The sequence below is a fragment of the Schistocerca nitens genome, chromosome 1 (assembly GCF_023898315.1).
Source record: "Schistocerca nitens isolate TAMUIC-IGC-003100 chromosome 1, iqSchNite1.1, whole genome shotgun sequence".
In the NCBI taxonomy this organism is placed as follows: domain Eukaryota; kingdom Metazoa; phylum Arthropoda; class Insecta; order Orthoptera; family Acrididae; genus Schistocerca; species Schistocerca nitens.
This window is the reverse complement of record NC_064614.1, coordinates 359542772-359550215: the sequence shown is the minus strand read 5'-3', so window position 1 is coordinate 359550215 and position 7444 is coordinate 359542772. Positions and strand designations below refer to the sequence as shown.

Below are 7444 nucleotides of genomic sequence, written 5' to 3'. Positions count from 1 at the left end.
TACAGTAGTACAGGTACTGACAGTATTAACTTTATTAGTTCATAGTCAGTATAATTTACCCACTCTGTCACTTCAGATACTCAAATCATTTTAATACTAGTTGTCACATTAAAATTGTTATTTGAGAGGAAACTTTGATGAACAAATGTACTGTATGTGTGAAACACTGTACTGAAGTAAGAGAGGGCCTGGTACTCTCTCGGCTCTCCTGATACACTCAGGGCTAGGGCGTTGCTTCGGCCCAAAGCTTAACTCTTCGGTTGATTCAAGAAGAAGTTGAAGCTTCATTATAAAGCGTAGATTGCATTTTAAACTTTAAAAAAGAGAACAAATTAGTTTTATGCAGAAATGCAGTAGCGGTCGATCGGGAAGCCATTGCCCTGTAGGACAACTGCGGGGACGTTCACGAAAAACACACACTATTTAAAAGATGCACCAAATCCACAATTTTAAAAATACGGCAATTTAAGTTTTATACCACGCTCTATTATAAATTAACATATTTACTGTTAAGTAACTTGGATTGAATATACTTGACTTTTTATCGAATTTAAAAATTTTATATTAAAATATATATATATATATATATATATATATATATATATATATATATATATATATATATATACCTTCTTCTCAGAAACTATTCAAGAGATTTCGACAAAATTTTCTGTGTTTAATCTCATTGCATATAGTAAACCTCTCTCATGAGGTTTTCTTGAATATGTCGAATACGAGAATTTTAATAATTTTGTAAGTATAATATATAATTCAGGCAAAATTCGAAGCTCTTTGCTCCATACCTCAGCTTACACTAAGAACTTCAAAATTTACTCTTGAGACAACATTTATTGCGTTTATAGAGATAAGTGTACAAAATTTCATAGTTCTAGCTTTCATATATTCTGAGAAAAAGGTGCATAAACTATAAAAAAAAGGTAATTTTTAAGAAATGCAATTTGAAGTCCAACCTAATGTTTTTTCTTCCGTCGTCTCTTCAGAAGGCCCCTGATATGTACTCAGGGCCCACTTTCCCTTCAAGGCTTCTCTTTTGGTTTCTTGTTTTCTGCCTTCTTTTATTTACCACGTCTTCAACTAACTTTTCAGCTGCAGAGAGGCGCTGTAAATCTGTTTTTCTCATGTCTTGAGTGAAATTTCTTATCTCAAAGCTCATCCTCTCTAATACCTTCATCCTCCCTACATTCCCATCATTAAATACAAGAACTGTATCGTAGGTTGCAATTCTGACACATATTGCAGATGTGGAAAATCAAAAATTCTTTCTTCATAAACAAAGCAGCTGGTTTGTTATTGTTTGTAAGATACGGAACAGAGTCCAAGATTATCTATAAAACCACAGAGCATATATCACAGCCTTCTAGATCTACCCTCTGCAAGTTCTCATAAATTTAATCTACAGAATATTTATAGAATGAAATTTTCACTCTACAGCGGTGTGTGCGCTGATATGAAACTTCCTGGCAGATGAAAACTGTGTGCCGGACCGAGACTCGAACTCGGGACCTTTGCCTTTTGCGGGCAAGTGCTCTACCAACTGAGCTACCCAAGCACGACTCACGCCCCGTCCTCACAGCTTTACTTCTGCCAGTACCTCGTCTCCTACCTTCCAAACTATACAGAAGCTCTCCTGCGAACCTTGCAGAACTAGCACTCCTGAAAGAAAGGATATTGCGGAGACATGGCTTAGCCACAGCCGGGGGGATGTTTCTAGAATGAAATTTTCACTCTACAGCGGTGTGTGCGTTGATATGAAACTTCCTGGCAGGTAGAGCACTTGCCCGCGAAAAGCAAAGGTCCCGAGTTCGAGTCTCGGTTCGGCACACAGCTTTAATCTGCCAGGAAGTTCCATACAGAATATTTGTTCACCAATCTAGTACTGCTAGTCTGACAATTGTAGCAGATGAAAATGTGGGAAAACAAGAACTACTTCTTCATAAACAGAGCAGCTGGTTTGTTATTGTTTGTAAGATACGGAACGGAATCAAAGATAATCTATAAAAGCAAAGAATATGTACCACAGCCTACTAGATGTTTCCCGTGCAAGCTTGCATGACATTAATCCATGGAATCGTTGTTCACTGAGAAAGTATTGAAATGTTGCTTCAAAAACTGGGTGTGACAGGAAGGTCGCGTCACATATTTGATTATTTTCAGGCACATCCCGATGTGACTTCATCACTGAAACTTCGGGAACGTATTATCCATGAGTTCTACTAGAAAATAAAAAATAAATTGAAAACTGACATTTTCAGTTTTTCGTTTGCGTTTCTCGACAACGCTTCAGCCGCAATTAAAAGGGCAAACTTGTCGGCCTCGTGACTGAGGTGCACCGGTGCCACTGTGTGAAAGGCAGTGGAAGCGGCGCCGGCGGCGCAGCGTCCGATTCCAGTTGGGCTGCAGCGCCAAGGTCGGCGGCCCACGCGCGCTCTGCCAGCCGTGGACAAGGGCGACACAGCTGGCTGGCGAGCTTTCGGCACTGCAAATGCACCGCGGGCACGTGACTCGTTAGAAACGGCGACGGGCCTCGTAACGTATCTTCCAGATACGTAGCTTGTCAGAGAAGAGGTTAGCGGCTGGTCCCGGCGGAGGTTCGAGTCCTCCCACGGGCATGGGTGTGTGTGTTTGTCCTTAGGATAATTTAGGTTAAGTAGTGTGTAAGCTCAGGGACTGATGACCTTTGCAGTTAAGTCCCATAAGATTTCACAAATATTTGAATATTTGAGAAGAGGTTATTCGATACGGATTTCGATTCGAAGAGTAATTTTGCGCGTTCTGTGTACGTGGCTTGACACCGCCGTATTTACCGAACGAGAACAACGATTCGCAGATATTAGGTTGTTGCATAAGTTTGTAGTGTTTTTGTTTTGCATACTGGTATTTCAGTTGCTATGAATTTATTATTTCGATTGTCATTTTTTATTTGTAGCTATTTCAGTTCACATTTTGCCACTTTGTCATTTCGAGATAGTGAGCTGAGCTGTGGACGCTAGAAAACGGAGTGCCAAGTAAAAAAATCGGAAAATTTCCGACATATTCTTCTATTTGGGTCCAACAGAGCGGTGACAGCAGCTGAAGCAGCCAGAAACAGATGCGTCATGTAAAGGGTGTTTCAAAAATGACCGGTATATTTGAAACGGCAATAAAAACTAAACGAGCAGCGATAGAAATACACCGTTTGTTGCAATATGCTTGGGACAACAGTACATTTTCAGGCAGACAAACTTTCGAAGTTACAGTAGTTACAATTTTCAACAACAGATGGCGCTGCGGTCTGGGAAACTCTATAGTACGATATTTTCCACATATCCACCATGCGTAGCAATAATATGGCGTAGTCTCTGAATGAAATTACCCGAAACCTTTGACAACGTGTCTGGCGGAATGGCTTCACACGCAGATGAGATGTATTGCTTCAGCTGTTCAATTGTTTCTGGATTCTGGCGGTACACCTGGTCTTTCAAGTGTCCCCACAGAAAGAAGTCACAGGGGTTCATGTCTGGCGAATAGGGAGGCCAATCCACGCCGCCTCCTGTATGTTTCGGATAGCCCAAAGCAATCACACGATCATCGAAATATTCATTCAGGAAATTAAAGACGTCGGCCGTGCGATGTGGCCGGGCACCATCTTGCATAAACCACGAGGTGTTCACAGTGTCGTCTAAGGCAGTTTGTACCGCCACAAATTCACGAAGAATGTCCAGATAGCGTGATGCAGTAATCGTTTCGGATCTGAAAAATGGGCCAATGATTCCTTTGGAAGAAATGGCGGCCCAGAGCAGTACTTTTTGAGGATGCAGGGACGATGGGACTGCAACATGGGGCTTTTCGGTTCCCCATATGCGCCAGTTCTGTTTATTGACGAAGCCGTCCAGGTAAAAATAAGCTTCGTCAGTAAACCAAATGCTGCCCACATGCATATCGCCGTCATCGATCCTGTGCACTATATCGTTAGCGAATGTCTCTCGTGCAGTAATGGTAGCGGCGCTGAGGGGTTGCCACATTTGAGTTTTGTATGGATAGAGGTGTAAACTCTGGCGCATGAGACGATACGTGGACGTTGGCGTCATTTGGACCGCAGCTGCAACACGGCGAACGGAAACCCGAGGCCGCTGTTGGATCACCTGCTGCACTAGCTGCGCGTTGCCCTCTGTGGTTACCGTACGCGGTCGCCCTACCTTTCCGGCACGTTCATCCGTCACGTTCCCAGTCCGTTGAAATTTTTCAAACAGATCCTTTATTGTATCGCTTTTCGGTCCTTTGGTTACATTAAACCTCCGTTGAAAACTTCGTCTTGTTGCAACAACACTGTGTTCTAGGCGGTGGAATTCCAACACCAGAAAAATCCTCTGTTCTAAGGAATAAACCATGTTGTCTACAGCACACTTGCACGTTGTGAACAGCACACGCTTACAGCAGAAAGACGACGTACAGAATGGCGCACGCACAGACTGCGTTGTCTTCTATATCTTTCACATCACTTGCAGCGCCATCTGTTGTTGAAAATTGTAACTACTGTAATTTCGAAAGTTTGTCCGCCTGAAAATGTACTGTTGTCCCAAGCATATTGCAACAAACGGTGTATTTGTATCGCTGCTCGTTTAATTTTTATTGCCGTTTCAAATATACCGGTCATTTTTGAAACACCCTGTATATAATGCCAGTGGACAGAAGACGGGAAGAAGGTAGATCGTTTTGACTTTAGCGATTTTCCACAACCCGGAAAACCTATGGGGTTTGATGAATATCATCTAAACGCATTACTCCACAATGATACGCGTACTGTACTCGGGAAGAGGCAAATGTGATGAACTGTGATCATTCCACCATCGTGTGACATTTGCATGCAGTGGAGAAGGTTCAAAAATCGGGTATGGATCGGGAATTCTCTGAGCTAAAATCATAAAAATCAGCGAGTGGTAATTGCTCGTCATCAGTTGGCTCGTGAACACTACCATCCAATCCTATTCTGTGTCCTACTGGTGACGAGAAATGGTATCTTTATGCTAACAAAAGAAAAAGAAACGAATGGTTGAACCCAGACAGAGCGGTAATTCCCTGTACAAAGACCTGCTTGCATCCACAAAAGATAACGTTATGCATCTGGTGGAATAGCGACGGAGTGGTGTACTATGAATTGCCTCTCCGAGATGTAACATCACTGCTGACATTTATTGTCAACAACTAAGAATATTTGCAGACGCAATCGAAGAACAACGACCAGGAACACTACGTGAAGTGATGCTACTCCACAATAACGCCCGCCCGTATTTTGCAAGACTGACGAAAAACAATATACAGGGGTTGGGTTGGGTAGTCGTTCCGCACCCACCTAATGCAAATCATCTTTCGTTCTTAGATTTTCACATTTTCCTCTCTCTGTCGAACAGCCTTCAAGGAACTTCCTTTCCGGACGAAAATGCGCTCTGTACATGGTTCGCCGACTTCGCCTCGAAATCACGTAATTTCTACAGTCGGGAAATCGAAAAGTTACCGCATCGTTGGCAGACTGCTGTAAGTAGTGAAGGAGGATAAATTTTTCATGACTGAAGTCTCTGTTATGTGGAACTGTTGCTTATGGAAAAACGCTACAAACTTAGCCACTAACCCACTATTACGGAATGTGTTCCAAATTGCACTGAAAGTGAGTACTCCCACTGTCGACAACCGCAGAAGGAGGGCAGTAGGCGTTCTGGGTAATGTGATGACAGCAACGCGCATTCTGGACAAAACTTGACCTTTTGCCGTAACTTTCTTACGCAGAGACAAGGGGAAATGCATGACGCCATCATGTCGCATCCCTCTCCTAAGCCATGCCTCAGTTCTAAGCCACGCCCCCCTCCCTTCTCTTTCTGATTGTAAGTTGAAATCTTTTTCTCGTGAAATTTTAAAATACCGGATTTAACTAGCATGTGTTTGAGGAACCGACAGGGTTAACACACACGTGTTTAGGGACTAACTGCTCACATAGCTATTTCAGAAAAAGAGTATATAGCAAAATAAGCAAATAACATCCTGTCGAAACTGTTAACAACATAATGTTTTCCTTGTTTGGCCCCCAACCTAGAAACCAAAATATAAGTCACATTTTCCAGAAAACAATGTCAATTACAGTTTTTCTGTTATAGAATATGACTCACTATTATCTTCTCCTCTGAAACGGTGTTTGTTGGAGTGAGTCTTTAGTGAAAAACTTCAAGAAAAACGTCAGGTTGTAACCTCACCACAATAATTTAAAATCATTAATACAAATAAATATCGTCATTCAGTGTAACCTGCCCACAAACTTCTTTCTGATTTAATCCAAGCCCAAAAATTCATTCACATTTAGCGTAACCTCAAAACAGAAAAATTCCTAAACCTCTCAACAGTAAAAATTATAATTATGTCGTTCACATTCAGTGTAACGTCCCAATAAAAAATGAATTCAGTAACCTGGTAATAAAACAATGTAACTAACCTCTCAATTAAATTGTCGCTCACTTATGGCTTTTCAATAATTCACTGTGAATTTAACCTGGTAAATTTTGGACGACAGCAGGGCTGCGTCATGGCCCTAAAAGATCATTCTGAATAAAAAAAGGAAAAATTCTTACCTCAATGAAGTCGCCGGATATATCTGCTCTTACAATGAATTTTTCCGGCACAGCTCTGTGCAATGCTGGCCGACCTATCTGTCATTTATGAAAGGAAGCAACCGATTTTTCTATTGCAATAATCGGGATGATCATGGATGGGAGAAATTAGTAAATTCTTTAAATTGAAATGAATGGTTGTTAGAAGTTACTTTTTATGAGAAAGATTATTATTACGAGAGTTTTAAAACATTTACATGCGACTTGAGAATAACATTACTACATATGCGCGAGGCTGCGTTTTACCTTATACAATAATACTCAGGCTCCGACATCGCTGCACCGCGACCGGCCCAGCCAACACGATACACTATACCAGACCAGAGCAGACTCCAGACTAGCAACAACTTACTGCTACAGCTACACAGTTCCTACTGCAGTCAACACTGCTCTCTGGTCAGAGACCTTGCATATCACAGGCAGCGCATGAGCAATACATCGAAATTACATCTGCTCGGACCTCTTATATAACCCTCCACTGGGGGGGCAAAAATTTGGCAGCGATGGTGAGTCAATTGGACTTGCCATGAGCAACAAATTTTTCTAAATTCTACTTAATTAACTAAGTTTACAGTCACAGAGTATATATATATATATATATATATATATATATATATATATATATATAAGTGCAGAACATGAAATAAAATAGAGCGCACATGCACTGAGTACAGAACATATCAATCAATAACAAAATGTATACGCAATGAGTACAAAACACATTAACAAATGACATAAAGTGTACATGCACTGTATATATTTTTTACCACTTTACAAGAGCTAGGATACGC

General features: G+C 41.3%; 1 non-coding gene across 1 annotated transcript; it reads right to left on the bottom strand.

Moving 5' to 3' along the window:
• Window positions 1-1496: 1496 nt before the first annotated feature.
• Window positions 1497-1571, bottom strand: Trnal-caa (transfer RNA leucine (anticodon CAA)). The gene has a single exon. It is a non-coding gene; the product is annotated as a tRNA-Leu (tRNA).
• Between the last annotated feature and the right edge of the window lie 5873 nt (window positions 1572-7444).